This window comes from Lithobates pipiens, unplaced genomic scaffold (genome assembly GCF_037356315.1).
Source record: "Lithobates pipiens isolate NorthernLeopardFrog02 unplaced genomic scaffold, aLitPip1_a1.2 Scaffold_3, whole genome shotgun sequence".
NCBI classification, from domain to species: Eukaryota; Metazoa; Chordata; class Amphibia; order Anura; family Ranidae; genus Lithobates; species Lithobates pipiens.
Genome location: NW_027507790.1, coordinates 49,243,512 through 49,259,881, shown reverse-complemented (window position 1 = coordinate 49,259,881; position 16,370 = coordinate 49,243,512).

Below are 16,370 nucleotides of genomic sequence, written 5' to 3'. Positions count from 1 at the left end.
AAGTAGGTGTCCCCATCAGTGTGCCCCCATGAAGTAGGTGTCCCCATCAATGCCCCCGTGGATCAGGTGTCCACGTCAGTGTGCCCCCATGAAGTAGGTGACCCCATCAGTGTGCCCCCATGAAGTAGGTGTCCCCATCAGTGTCCTCATGGAGTAGGTGACCCCATCAGTGTCCTCATGGAGCAGGTGTCCCCATCAGTGTCCCCATCAGTGTTCTCATGTAGTAGGTGTCCCCATGGATCAGGTGTCCCCATCAGCATTCTCATGAAGTAGGTGTCCCCATCAGTGTGCCCCCATGGAGTAGGTGTTCCCATCAGTGTGCATTTATCAGGTGTCCCCATGGATCAGTTGTCCCTATCAGCATCCAGATGGATCAAGTGTCCCCATCAGTGTCCCCATGGATCAGGTGTCTCCATCAGTGTCCTCATAGATCACATGTCCCAATCAGTGTCCCCATGGATCAAGTGTCCCCATCAGTGTCCTCACGGTTCAGGTGCCCCCATAAGTGTCTTAATTGAGAAGGCGACCCCATCAGTGTCCCTATAGATCAGGTGTCCACATGGATCAGCTGTCCCCATCAGTTTTGCCCCCATGCATCAAGTGTCCCCATCAGTGTCCTCATAGATCAGGTGTCCCCATCAGTGTCCCCATAGATCAGGTGTCCCCATCAGTGACCTCGTGGATCAGGTGTCCCCATCAGTATCCTCATGGAGCAGGTGTCCCAATCAGTGTCCATGCATCAGGTGTCCTCATGGATCAAGTGTCTTCATGGAGCAGGTGTCCCCATCAGTGCCCTCATGGATCAGGTCTCCCCATCAGTGTCCCCATGGACTAGGTGTCCCCATTAGTGTCCATGGACCAGGTGTCCCCATGGATCAGGTGTCCCCATCAGTGTCCATATGGAGCAGGTGTCCCCATCAGTGTCCTCATGGATCAGGTGTCCCCATCAGTGTCCTCATGGATCAGGTGTCCCCATCAGTGTCCTCATGGATCAGGTGTCCCCATCAGTGTTCCCCCATGGAGTAGGTGTCCCCATCAGTGTCCATGGATGAAGTGTCCTCATAGATTAGGTGTCCCCATCAGTGCCCTCATGGATCAGGTCTCCCCATCAGTGTCCCCATGGACTAGGTGTCCCCATCAGTGTCCATGGACCAAATGTCCCCATGGATCAAGTGTCCCCATCAGTGTCCTCATGGAGCAAGTGTCCCCATCAGTGTCCTCATGAATCAGGTGTCTTCATCAGTGTCCCCATCAGTTTCCTTATGGAGCAGGTGTCCCCATTAGTGTCCTCATGGATCAGATGTCCCCATCAGTGTCCATGGATTGGGTGTACCCATCAGAGTGTCCATGGATCAGGTGTCCCAATCAGTGTCCTCGTGGTGCAGGTGTCCCCATCAGTGTCCATGGATCAGGCGTCCTCATGGATCAAGTGTCCTCATGGAGCAGGTGTCCCCATCAGTGCCCTCATGGATAAGGTCTCCCCATCAGTGTCCCCGTGGACTAGGTGTCCCCATCAGTGTCCATGGACCAGGTGTCCCCATGGATCAAGTGTCCCCATCAGTGTCCTCATTGAGCAAGTGTCCCCATGAATCAGGTGTCTTCATCAGTGTCCCCATCAGTGTCCTTATGGAGCAGGTGTCCCCATTAGTGTCCTCATGGATCAGATGTCCCCATCAGTGTCCATGGATCAGGTGTACCCATCAGAATGTCCATGGATCAGGTGTCCCAATCAGTGTCCTCATGGTGCAAGTGTCCCCATCAGAGTCTGTATGGAGCAGGTATCCCCATCAGTGTCCCATGGATTAGGTGTCTCCATGGATCCAGTGTCCCCTTCAGTGCCCTCATGGAGCAGGTGTCCCCATCAGTGTCCCCATGTATTAGGTTTCCCCATCAGTGTCCTCATGGAGCATGTGTCCCCATCAGTGTCCTCGTGCATCAGGTGTCCCCATCAGTGTCCTCATGGATCAAGTGTCCCCATGGATCAGGTGTCTCCATCAGTGTCCTCATAGATCACGTGTCCCAATCAGTGTCCCCATGGATCAAGTGTCCCCATCAGTTTCCTCATGGTTCAGATGCCCCCATAAGTGTCTTAATTGAGCAGGCGACCCCATCAGTGCCCCTATAGATCAGGTGTCCACATGGATCAGCTGTCCCCATCAGTTTTGCCCCCATGGATCAGGTGTCCCCATCAGTGTCCATGGATCAGGTGTCCCCATGGATCAAGTGTCCCCATCAGTGTCCTCATGGATCAAGTGTCCCCATCAGTGTCCCCATAGATCAGGTGTCCCCATCAGTGTCCTCATGGATCAGGTGTCCCCATCAGTGTCCTCATGGAGCAGTTGTCCCCATCAGTGTTCCCCCATGGAGTAGGTGTCCCCATCAGTGTCCATGGATCAGGTGTCCTCATGGATCAAGTGTCCTCATGGAGCAGGTGTCCCCATCAGTGCCCTCATGGATCAAGTCTCCCCATCAGTGTCCCCATGGACTAGGTGTCCGCATCAGTGTCCATGGATCAGGTGTCCCCATGGATCAAGTGTCCCCATCCGTGTCCTCATGGAGCAAGTGTGCCAATCAGTGTCCTCGTGAATCAGGTGTCTTCATCAGTGTCCTTATGGAGCAGGTGTCCCCATTAGTGCCCTCATGGATCAAGTCTCCCCATCAGTGTCCCCATGGACTAGGTGTCCGCATCAGTGTCCATGGACCAGGTGTCCCCATGGATCAAGTGTCCCCATCCGTGTCCTCATGGAGCAAGTGTCCCCATCAGTGTCCTCGTGAATCAGGTGTCTTCATCAGTGTCCTTATGGAGCAGGTGTCCCCATCAGTGTCCATGGATCAGGTGTACCCATCAGAGTGTCCATGGATCAGGTGTCCCAATCAGTGTTCTCATGGTGTAGGTGTCCCCATCAGTGTCTGTATGGAGCAGGTATCCCCATCAGTGTCCCATGGATTAGGTGTCTCCATGGATCCAGTGTCCCTTTCAGTGTCCTCATGGAGCAGGTGTCCCCATCAGTGTCCCCATGTATTAGGTGTACCTATCAGTGTCCTCATGGAGCATGTGTCCCCATCAGTGTCCTTGTGGATCAGGTGTCCCCATCAGTGTCCTCATGGATCAGGTGTCCCCATCAGTGTCCTCATGGATCAGGTGTCCCCATCCATGTCCCTATGGATCAGAATCTCCATCAGTGTCCCCATGGATCAGGTGTCCCCATCAGTGTCCTCATGGAGCAGGTGTCCCCATCAGTCTGCCCCCATGAAGTAGGTGTTCCCATCAGTGTCCTTGTGGATTAGGTGTCCCCATCAGTGTCCTCATAAAGCAGGTGTCCCCATCAGTGTCTCCAAGGAGTAGGTGTCCCATCAGTGTCCTCATGGAGCATGTGTCCCCATCAGTGTCCTCGTGGATCAGGTGTCCCTATCTGTGTCCTCATGGATCAGGTATCCCCATCAGTGTCTGCATGGATCAGGTGTCTCCATCAGTGTCCCTATGGATCAGAATCTCCATCATTGTCCTCATGGAGCAGGTGTCCCCATCAGTCTGCCCCCATGAAGTAGGTGTTCCCATCAGTGTCCATGGATCATGTGTCCCCATGAATCAGGTGTCCCTATCAGTGTCCAGATGTATCAAGTGTCCCAATCAGTGTCCCCATGGTTCAGGTGTCCCCAAAGGTGTCTTAATGGAGCAGGTGTCCCTATAGATCAGGTGTCCACATGGATCAGGTGTCCCCATCAGTTGCGCCCCCATGGAGTAGGTGTCCCCATCAGTGTCCATGGATCAGGTGTCCCCATCAGTGTCCCCATGGATCAAATAATGAAAGGAGAGGGGGGCCAATAAAGGGGCTGGGGGATCACCAACCCCGGGACTTTTGAGGTATCAAATCACAAAAATAAATGATTGAAATAGATAAAAGATATGATTTTATTTACATTATACAGAATCGGTAACATAATTTTATTGTTACATTCATAAAAATGCTCCTGCACAGTGCAACATGGGAAAACATTCCAGAATTACCCAACTTTGTCCATGAAGGGAAAGAAAAAAAGCTGCGATTTTCAACATGTTTCGCTCTGTTTGAGCTTCTTCAGGAAATTTAAGCAGCCAATAATTGACACTAAAACAACAAAGGTGTGCAGTAAGTAAACATTTAACTGATCAATACAATTAGATAGAGTAAATATATATAGACAATACAAATAACGAATAAATTAATCTCTTGGAAAGGTAGTGTAGTTGTTAGTGAATGAACACATAAATTCAATTACAATTACAAACTTAGTGTATTACAGGTACATGGTAGCAAGTTCTCACCAAATTCGCCAGGACTCCCCGTATCAATACTATATTTGTATGATGTCATTGAATATCAAATTAGTTTGGATATGAGCCATAGTGGCTCATGGCCAGATAGAGCGTGTCGCCATTTAGGGTCTGCAGAGAGGGACAATAAATGGTAAGTAATTAGCCATAATAGAGATCCAAAAAAGAAATCTAAATGCAATGAATAAATGAAAAAATCAAGAAATAAATAAATAGGGAATCGGTATTTAGTTACCTGAAAAGGTTAATTGAATCAATATAAATACCAGACAAGTATGGTAGCGTCGAGTTGTATGTCAGGGTACTCCAAACAAAGATTATTTGCAATTCATGAGGTAACTAAAGAAGAAAAGAGGGGATAGATATGCTATGTCATGCGGGATCAGAAGATCTGGCATTGAGCAGTTGTAATGAAATAGTTCTGGTTGGGACTGAAATTGGCATGTGAAGTGGCTTACCTCTAAGATATCAGAAAGATCCTGAATATAAACACAGGGAGTGTAGTCTTGTCCCGTCAATTGCCAGAAGGCAACTGATTAGGAGAGGGGATTATAAGCCTCTTCAGCTCGGCGGCGTCTGACGTCACCGCCGAGCTGTGGGCGTGAAGGGGAAGGGCTGCCCGTGCTAATTAGAAGCTGAATATCCTATCGCGCATGTGCGAGTAGCGTTAGCACGTTGCACATGACGTAGATCGCGTCATGACGCCGTCGCGGCCATTTTGGAAATTCCTAACAACAATATGTGTATGTCAGATTGCATGGCAATGTGTCAACATATCGCGCATGATATATAGATCGCGTTGTGCCGCCGTCGCGGCCATTAAAAGAAATCCTAGCATTAATGTATATATGTCAAATTATGTAACATGCATGTTCAGCCAATGTAGAAACGAATAGCCCAGCAATTAAGAGAGATTGGTAGTTAAAGAGCTCAGCGAACAAATTAGTATTAAACTAAACTTGAACCAGAGACTATAAAAGAAACTAGTGGTTAGAAAATTCAGCGAACGAATTAGCACTAGGAGCCACATTCCAAAAAATAGGGGGCACAATGGCCGGAAATCTGATTGATTAGCAAAACCGGCAAAACAATAGTGTCCCCGGGGCGCCCGTACAGACCCAATTTATTAAAGGGAGACATATTAGCTCTAGTCAAATATTGAAGGGAATATAGAGAAATAGTATTCACATTTTATTCACAGCAATAAAAAGTATTGCTGTGGTCACGGGAGTGCTGGCGAGCATGGAGAGATTAACAACAACAGCAATAAAAGAAAAAAAAAATTATAAATTAAGATAGGCAAATTTAACCCACCTTTACAGTACAATTGAAGTGAGTGGATCTTAAAGAAAAGGTTTAAAACTGAAAGCCTCATTCAGGCCAGATGTATCAGTGGCCTTGAGGTCAAAGATCCAGCGGGCCTCACGCTGTAATAAAACTTGATTGTAATTGCCCCCTCTATCTCCCAGTGCCACATGCTCTAACGCAAAAAAATGCATTTTGCTGTCATCAAAGTTGTGGAATAATCCTACGTGGCGATTAATCAGAGTCTCCATGTTCTTAGATCGCACCAGGGAAACATGGTACCTGATGCGATGAAAGAAGGGCCTCTTAGTTTTTCCCACATAGTAGGTGCCACATTCACAGGTCATAATATAAACAATTCCTACTGATTGGCAGGTAACTGAAAACTTTGGTCTATAAAGTCGCTTGTTTGGCAATAGGATTGAATCTGAAGCGAGAATATGTCTACAGAAATTACATTTGTGACATGGTCTAGACCCACGTTGTAGTTTGTTAATTTTGGGAGTTGGAGGGATATAATGGCTTCTGACTAGAGTATCTTTAATCGATCGTGATTTCCTGAATGTTATCTCTGGGTAATTTTTTAAGAATTTGGAGACTTTCGGGTCACCTGTCAGGAGATACCAGTATTTGTTCAAGATACTTCGTATCTGAGAGTGTTGGGCACAGTAACGAGTAATTAGTCTAACCCCTTCATTTGATTTGGGGGAGTTTTTGACCATGTATGAGGGAGGATCTAGTTTGTTTTTTGGCCCTTAGATAGGATCTCTTTAGGCATTTATTGCTATAGCCGCGATGTCGTAGGCGTATTTGTAATTTTTTAGCCTCAAGTTCGAAATCGGCCTCACTGCTGCAGTTTCTCTTGAGGCGGAGGTATTGGCCATATGGAATGCTGGCCACAAGTGGTTCAGGATGCGAACTGGAGGCATGCAGAACAGTGTTAGCAGCCAATGGTTTTCTAAAGAGGGTAGATCCGATCTCACCCTTGGGGTTAACATAAATTTGAATGTCTAGAAAAGTTAAACTACGACTCTTTTCCATTGTGAATTTTAGGTTGTATGTATTAATCTTAAGCAACTCCATAAATGTAAACAATTCTGCCTCAGTCCCAGTTCAGATGAAGAAGATGTCATCTATATATCTCCTCCATACTGGGATGAGGCAGAAAAATTTGGACAAATCTTCACGATGAAAAATGTGACGCTCCCACCCCCCCAGGTAGAGGTTGGAATATGAGGGGGCACATTTGGTCCCCATAGCCACACCTTGTACCTGGAGGTAGTGGGAGCGTAGAAAAATTAAAATATTGTTATTCAGGATGAAAGAAAGTAATTTCAAAATAAATTGGTTATAATTGGTTTTTGCTTCGCCAGCCTCGGAAAGGAAGCCCTCCACAACTCTGACCCCCAAATCATGGGGTATGGAGTTGTAGAGGGCCTCCACATCGAGGGTGACGGCCAAGAATTTTCGGAGATGCACATTCCATCCAACACTTTTAACCCTTTCATGACTAAGCCTATTTTTGGCATTTGGTGTTTACAAGTTGAAATCCATATTTTTTGCTAGAAAATTACTTGGAACCCCCAAACATTATATATATTTTTTTAACAGAGACTCTAGAGAATAAAACGGCGATTGTTGCAATATTTTATGTTACACGGTATTTGCGCAGCGGTGTTTTAAATGCAACTTTTTGGGAAAAGGGACACTTTCATGAATTAAAAAAAAAAAAACAGTAAAACTATCCAATTTTTTTTGCATAATGTGAAAGATAATGTTACGCCGAGTAAATAGATACCAAACATGTCACACTTTATAATTGCACGCACTTGTGGATTGACGACAAAGTACGGTACCTAAAAATCTCAATAGGCGACGCTTTAAATTTTTTTTTACGGTTACCAGGTTAGCGTTACAGAGGGGGTCTAGTGCTAGAATTATTGCTCTCGCTCGGACGATCGCGGCGATACCTCACATGTGTGATTTGAACACCGTCTACATACGGTCGCGACTTCCGTATGCGTTTTCTTTGCTTCGCGAGCTCGGGGGGGCGGCGGGCGCTTTAAAAAAATTTTTTTCATTTTTTTATTTATTTTATATATTTTAAAATGACTAAATTGTTTTTAAAAAAAAATAAAAAATTTGATCACTTTTATTGCTGTCACAAGGAATGTAAACATCCCTTGTGACAGTAATAGGCGGTGACAGGTACTCTTTATGGAGGGATCGGGGTCTAAAAGACCCCCCACCCCTCCTTTACACTTCAATGTATTCAGATCGCCGAAAATGGCGATTCTGAATACCGGATATTTTTTTAAAACCGGCGCCATTGGCGAGTAAACAGGAAGTGACGTCATGACGTCGCTTCCGTGTTTACTATGAGGAGACTGGAACGAAGCCGATTACGGCTTCGTTCCAGTTCCTCCCCAGTGGCCGAAGGCATCGCACCAGGAATCGGTGCTCCCGATCGAGCGGGAGCACCGGTAACAGCGGCGGGAGGCGGCGGGAGGGGGGAACGTCCCATCTCGCTCCTCCGGCATATCAGCTTGAGTATTCATGGGTGTGTCCCCATGGATCAAATGTCCCCATCAGTGTCCTCATGGATCAGGTGTCCCCATCAGTGTCCTCATGGATCAGGTGTCCCCATGGATCAAGTGTGCCCATCACTGTCCTCATAAAGCAGGTGTCCCCATCAGTGTCTCCAAGGAGTAGGTGTCCCATCAGTGTCCTCATGAAGCAGGTGTCCCCATCAGTGTCTCCAAGTAGTAGGTGTCCCATCAGTGTCCTCATGAAGCAGGTGTACCCACCAGTGTGCCCCCATGGTGTATGTGTCGCCACCAGTGTCCATGGATCAGGTGTCCCCATGGATAAAGTGCTCTCATGGTGCAGGTGTCCCCATCAGTGTCCTCATGGATCAGGTGTCCCCATCAGTGTCCCTATGGATCAAGTGTCCCCATCAGTGTCCTCATGGATCAGGTGTCCCCATCAGTGTCCTTGTGGATTAGGTGTCCCCATGGATCAAGTGTCCCCATCAGTGTCCTCATGAAGCAGGTGTCCCCATCTGCGTCTCCAAGGAGTAGGTGTCCCATCAGTGTCCTCATGGAGTAGGTGTCCCCACCAGTGTCCACAAATCAGGTGTCCCCATGGATCAAGTGTCCTCGTGGAGTTGGTGTCCCCATCAGTGTCCTCATGGATCAGGTGTCCCCATCAGTGTCCATGGACCAGGCATCCCCATGGATCAAGTGTCCCCATCAGTGTGCTCATGGAGCAAGTTTCCCCATCAGTGTCCATGGATCAGGTGTCCCCATGGATCAAGTGTCCTCATGGAGTTGGTGTCCCCATCAGTGTCCTCTTGGGTTAAGGGGTCCCCATCAGTGTCCCCATGGATCAAGTGTCGCCATGAGTGTCCTCGTGGATCAGGTGTCCCCATGGATCAAGTGTCCCTATCAGTGTCCATGGACCAGGCGTCTCCATGGATCAAGTGTCCCCATCAGTGTCCTCATGGAGCAAGTTTCCCCATCAGTGTCCTCGTGGATCAGGTGTCCCCATCAGTGTCCTCATGGATCAGGTGTCCCCATCAGTGTCCTCATGGATCAGGTGTCCCCATCAGTGTCCTCATGGATCAGGTGTCCCCATCAGTGTCCTCATGGATCAGGTGTCCCCATCAGAGTGTCCATGGATCAGGTGTACCCATCAGAGTGTCCATGGATCAGGTTTCCCCAACAGTGTCCTTGTGGAGCTGGTGTCGCCAGTCAGTCAATAAAGTTGAACAGATAACTTGCTGCAGTCCAAGTGAAATGGCGATGATAGGAAGTATGAGCTGCCTCCTCCTTCTAGTTCCTCTGAGTAGCTAGATTCCTTTCTCTTAACAAACTGACCAGTGCCCCTCTGAAAAGCACCTTGGTAATTGGATACTGGATACACCTGCGATCCTCCCCAGGCCAGTTCAGGAAAGTCCGGATGATACCCCGGTCTCCTCCGTCTGCTTTGCAGCTACTTCCAGTTTCTTGAAAACAGGACCACCCCAGCCGGGATGCATGGCTTAATCCGCCTGGATTTCTTGGGTGACATGATGTGCGTGGACCATCCGGCACTGGGGCCTCTGATACCCCAGACCTTCAGGTTAGGTTCCTGCTCTCCGGCACTGGGGCCTCTGAAACCCCAGGCCTTCGAGCCTGCCCCTTGGAGTTACATTTTTGGCTGCTTCACTGGACTCAGTTTCTTCCCATCCTCCCAGGCAGCATGTGACCTCAGTATATATAGCAGTCCCGCCCCTTCCCATACAAATTAATGATTGGGCCTGGGCCAAATACACTGCCTGCACTCCCTGCCTCCTTTCCAGAACATTCTTAGGGAAAGCAAAGGAGGGTTTTCCAGGGCAGAGTACAGGTGGTCACACTCCCCTCTACTCTAATACTTCTCCCCAAACCAAATTAACCCACCAGGCCTAAACAAACAGGGTAAAGCACTGGCAATTTAACTTGTACTCTGAGTCACTCTGTGGATAGTAAGAAAAGGAACAAAGAGCAACAAAAAACAAAGACCTGAAGTGTGCCAGGGTCACACAGTCAGTATGCCTAAAAGGGGGCAAAAAATAACATAGTAGGATGAAAGCTTAACAACCAGATTACACAGTGAATAGCGTCTAACCTGGGGTGGCGGCAAATGAGGTATGTGTTCAGCTGCAGAAAAGGAAGCGCTAGGAAAGGCAGTAGAGGCACCTATCTCTAGCCTATTAGCACCCACCTAAAGGTGGTGGGCTCTACACTTGATATGTATAGTTATGTCCCTGAAGAATTCCTTGTCGATCAAGTGAGCATCCCACAATAGCCCTATCCCTTTTGAAGTTCAATCTCCCTGATAAAATACAAAAATAAAGCTGCAAGGACTGATTCCTCTCTCTAGAGTGTGTGGAAAATTTGTGTACCTGGCTGTGCAGGGTGGGAAATACCCATATTCACCAGCGGCTCCCACAGGATTAAAAGTGAAAATTACATGGCACAGTTCATCAGGTCTTTTGGTTTGTGCAGAGTCCAGTTTAGATGCAGAGCAGTCCAATCTAATATATCATTCTTCATAGATCCGAAGGTAAGTGAGAGCTACAGAGCTGCAAATTAAGCCATCTTTCGGGCGTGGTCTGGACATGGAGAGATAGAGACGTGCATTCATAGAGCTCCTAGCCATCTCCCACCCAATCTGATGACTACAGCTAATTCAGCACAATATGTACACCTCGAGAAAAAGATCCACAAAGAGGAATAACAGATCTGCTAGACCCACGGTTCAAACTCCACAACCGAGTGAGATTGAAAGGCTTTTCCAGCTTTCCCAACAACATTCGCCGGGAACTAAGATGGCAGCGACACGTGGAGACATGGAGGGAGACCGAGCTACCTGCCACTCCCCAGACTTAAGTTTGAAGGCTCCTCTCCCTGACCCATACCGCGGCACTCCTCCGGATGTACACCCTGACGCTATGGAGAACCCACGAATATCCTCTCAACCATTTCATGTAGATGCAGAGCTGCGATCTTTGCTGCAAGCTCTCCCCACTAAGGTGGATATTGCGGCCCTCATAGGAACAGTAGAGGCTGCCCACCACAAAGAACTAGCCCTGGTGAAAACAGAAGTGAAGGACCTTACCTCTAGAATTACGAGAGGTGAGACCTCCCTGTCAGCCCTAGAACGCCGGGTAGCGGCGATGGAAGAGACCCAGGATACGCAGGTGGAAGCACTGATAGAGCAGCAACTGCGGCTTGAAGAAATAGAGGACCGAAGCCGCAGGAATAACCTGCATATACGGGGACTACCAGAGGCGACTGGCCCAGAAGACCTGGTGGACACGGCAGCAGCTATATCCCGCAGCATAGCAGGAGTTGAATTACCAACCCGCCTGGAATTCGACAGGATCCATAGGGCACTGGGGCCAAAGTCAACTGATCCTGCCAGACCAAGGGATTTAGTCTGCAGACTACATCATTACATACACAAGGAGGACATTATTCGAAAATCTTGGGAGGCTAATGACCTAGAATTTGATGGAGTAACGATTAAAATACTCCCGGACCTCTCCCGTGCCACTCTGCAGAGATGGGTTTTACTGAAGCCGCTCTTGGAACTAGCCCGCTGCAGAGGAGCAACTTACCGCTAGGGATACCCGTTGTCTATCACGTTTCAGAAAGACCAAATATCCTTCACTCTGCACACGCCGTAATCATTACCGGATCTCTTTGCCTTCCTTGGTGCGGATCCTATTGCAGTACCAAACTGGCTCGTCTTTCTGCCCCAAGCTCAGGAATATGGTAATTTGCAGGGACACTGAGGAGATCTACCACCCAGGCAGCAATGGAGCCGCCGAAGACCCAGGTTGCCTTCACAGGAAGATACACGTGAGTCGTGAAGTGTGGCTGATAGCTACATGTCTCTCCGTTCGGACTACTGATCAATAATGGATTCTTGTTAATTATGCCTGTCTGACCTGCTAATTTATTTATCTGTCTCCCCCTCTCTACCTCCCAGTGACGCTGACCCAGATTGCTTCCCCCCCCGTCATGCATTCGGGCGCACGGCGGTTTTGCCCGAAGTGTTTTCCCTCCCCGGTGGGACAGTCGGGGACCTGATTGGAAATATCGGACACCATTTGCTCCCAGACTTCTAATCAGCCCAATACTGACCTGCCCTACTTACCTGGCACTCGCAACCTTCCCCGGCAGAGACGATGGATTATAAAAGACATGGATGAGGGATTGTACCCTGATATTCGGATCCCTAACCTTAGACGCTTAGCCCAGTTCTACTATGAGCCCTGGGAAAAAGGTCTGCCACAACTCCGTGACAGTGACATAGCCTTCACAGACACCCCTGCCTACAGGGATAAAGTGCGGACACAGACCCCTCTGAGGTGAATGAGAATCAGGACATTCACCTATTTCGATCCTCCCGAAGGTCACAACCCAGAGGAATGGGATATGTGAACATAATTTCCACAGCCTTACAGACCTCAGAATAAACTGCTCCAGCTATAGAGGACCGGATATACCAGCTGCCTAGATGTGGGTAAGAAAACCCAGACAATGCATAGGAGGTATCTGACTCTGGGTATCGCTGGTAGATCACAGCTATGCAGTCCTGCTGGCACTGCCCAGAATCAGGGTAGTTGCAGACTTTAGTACTCAAATTGATTCTAATATACTTGAAGTCACTGAGTCCGGGCGCAGCAGATCCAACACTTCTGCAGTGAAATATAGAACTTGTTTGCTTACGCGGCATACTGTAGATCAAGGCTGCAAGGGCTAAAACTTTGAAGAGGAATGTAGGTACCATATAGTGATAAGCTAGTTTTGTATTATGCTTAGATGAAGTGAAATGATCTAAGATTTCTCAGGTATGTCAGCATGTGGGACTTCATAATGTATCCGTGCGGGATGCCTCATAATAAAGGGATTCGGAATTAACAAACTGCCTGCCACATTTTTAATCTATAGAGGGCAATCATGGGAAGGTGGCAAAGGGGTTGACCCGGCGTAGCCTGGTACATCACCGAACTACCGGCTGCACACTAGAGATAACAAAATAGCCCAAACCTCTGAGCAATAGCCGATCTGACTGGGGGAAGACGGGCTACTCACAGGATGAGGGGGAAGAGCCAGGGAGCTGGAGGCGGGGTCGCTAGCTACAGGTATAAACAAGATACATACCATGACTTTGACTGTATATTGGTTGCATAATTGCTGTTCTTAGTTTCCTTTACTCTTTTTATATTTGGTGTTTTATTTTTTATTTTTCTTTCCTCATTTTATGTTGGTTTGGAATTGAGATGTGTACGTTAAACCAGAGGTTTACTGAGGTGGGAGAAAAAGGTGGGGAGTTAGATCTCTCGAACCTTGTCCTACTCACCCCCCAAATAGGTTAGCATATCCTGCTGGAGGGCACGGTTTAGCCCCCGAGGGATTATATGCAAATAGCAAGTTTATAGTAAGCCCAACCCTCCACATCTGTTTCTTGACTCTCTATTCTCACTTTCTCTTCCTCCTACTACTCCCCCTTCTATACCCTCCCCACCCCCCCTTTTGCACTACCTTAATCCTTAACCCGCACCCGCACCCTCCCCCACACCCCCTCACTTCCCTTCCCCCTTGTCTGTCCCTCTCCCAGTCTTCCTCCCGCTTCCTACCCCCCCCCCCTTATTTAGCCATGGCATTACAACATATCAAAGTACTATCGCTTAACGCGAAAGGCCTTAACACGCCAGAAAAAAGACGTATCCTGCTAGATGACCTGAAAACACGGATATTGCTTTTATCCAAGAGACACATTTTAAACACAATAAACTACCATATTTACGCAACAGACATTACCCTGTGACATACCATTCTGTCAATCCATTAGCCAAATCAAAAGGGGTCTCCATACTAGTATCTAGCAAAATCCCGTGGCAATGCCAAGACTCACTAATAGATCCATCTGGCCAGTGTATTTTTCTGAAAAGCCTCATAGGCAACATACAAGTGACGTTAGCAACAATATACGCCCCCAACAAGCTGCAAGCCACATTCCTGTAACATACTATGGAGAAACTCTAGGATTTTAGGGCAGGACAACTACTTCTTGGTGGGGATTTTAATGCCCCATTGATCCCTTCCGTAGACACCTCTTCAGGCAAATCATCCATGCCAGCAAACCAGCTCAAACGAATAGCAAAGACATTACATAACTCACAACTTATTGATATATGGCGACTACAACTCTCGGGGGAACGTGACTACACGTTTCATTCGCCCATGCACCAGGTATATACCAGAATTGATTATTTTCTGTTCCCCCATGCTCAGCTACACGCGGTTGAAAATACATCCATAGGAAATAGGACATGGTCAGACCACACGCCAATATTTTTGACTTATAAGCTATCTGACGTATCCTCGCCTATGCACAAATTTTGACGTCTTAATGAAAGCTTACTACAAACCCCAGAGGTGCTTACGGAGGTAACTGAGGCTTTGAACCACTATTTCCAAGAAAACTACCAACCAGACTGTGACCCAGGGATCCTGTGGGAGGCCCACAAGACAGTTATAAGAGGGATTTTCATTAAACACGGTGCCTGTATTAAACGGGAACGTACTAAACTGCTCACCCAACTATTATATGCCCACACATATCACACAAGAATTCAAAAACTTCTATTCCAAACTATACAACCTCCCAGCAGCATTGCCATCTCAAGCAGATATGACAAACTACATCACGTCGTCCCAAATACCCTCACTTACATCAGAAGCCCGAGAAGAACTAGAATCCCCGATAACCCTGTTGGAACTCCAACAGGCCATAGGGATGATGAAGCCAGGGAAGGCCCCAGGTCCTGATGGGTATACCCTGCAATATTATAAAAAAAAGTATTACGATACTAGGGCCACGTATGCTTACGTTGTTTAACGCAATGGGGACCGGCAGTGTGTTTGCCAGAGAAACTTTAAGCGCCCATATCTCAGTAATTCATAAGGAAGCAAAAGTTCCAGTGTCTTGCGGTAGCTATAGACCGATATCTCTTCTAAATGTAGATTAAAAAATGTATACTAAGATCATAGCTATAAGACTGGCAAGACATCTTCAATACCCTTGACCAGGTAGGCTTTATCCCCTCTAGGGAAGCAAGGGACAGTACCACTAAGGTGCTGAACCTGTTACATGTTGTGAGAGCCGCAAACACTCCGTGTGTATTGTTAAATACCAATACCGAAAAGGCCTTTGACCGGGTGAGCTGGTCATTCATTTTCACAGTACCCAGACACGTAGGTCTAGGAGAAGTAATGCTCAATAGGATAGCCGGAATATATTCCAACCCAACAGCCCAAGTGAAGGCCAATGGGGTCCTGTTGGAACCCTTCCCAATAACAAATGGGACAAGACACGGATGCCCATTATCCCCGCTCTTGTTTGCACTTTCTTTAGAACCTTTCCTGGCAATCAGACTGAACCCTGATATACAGGGGGTGACTGCTGGACGATCACAACACAAAATATCAGCTTATGCCGATGACCTGCTCTTTTCGCTAACCAACCCGGGAGTGTCCCTGCCAAACCTGCTTAGGGAATTTGAGTTATAGGAAATTATCTAACCTAAAGATAAACTTCTCTAAATCAGAGGCCATGGGAATATCAATACCACCATGTATGTTCCCTACTATACAATAACATTTCCAGTTCAGGTGGACGTGCGCCACCCTGACTTACCTAGGGACTAACATCCCGCCCGATCTTTCCTGCATATATGAGGGGAATTTCCCCCCTCTATTAGCAAAGGTAAAGCTACTTTTAGACTCATGGCACAAAGGGACTCACTCTTGGTTTGGAAGGTGTAACTTGCTGAAAATGTGCATACTGCCAAAATTTCTCTACCTCTTCCAAGCCTTATCGATTAAAATAACACCCGCGTACCCGCGTACTTTAAGCAAGTGCAAGCTTTATTCACCCGCTTTATTTGGGCACACATACAACCACAGACCCCACGCTCCCAACTCTCAATGCCAAAACACTATAGAGGTTTAGCGCTACCTGATAGAAAAAGGTACTACCAGGCCATCCATTTAGGCAGGATTATTGACTGGAGTCGCCACCAAGAAGATAAGTTGTGGGCACAAATAGGACAACATCAGAGAATCATCTCATTGAAGACCATGCTGTGGTGCAGCGACTCTCTATCATTGGAGACAAAATCACACCCTCTGTCAAGGCTTACAGGTGGCAT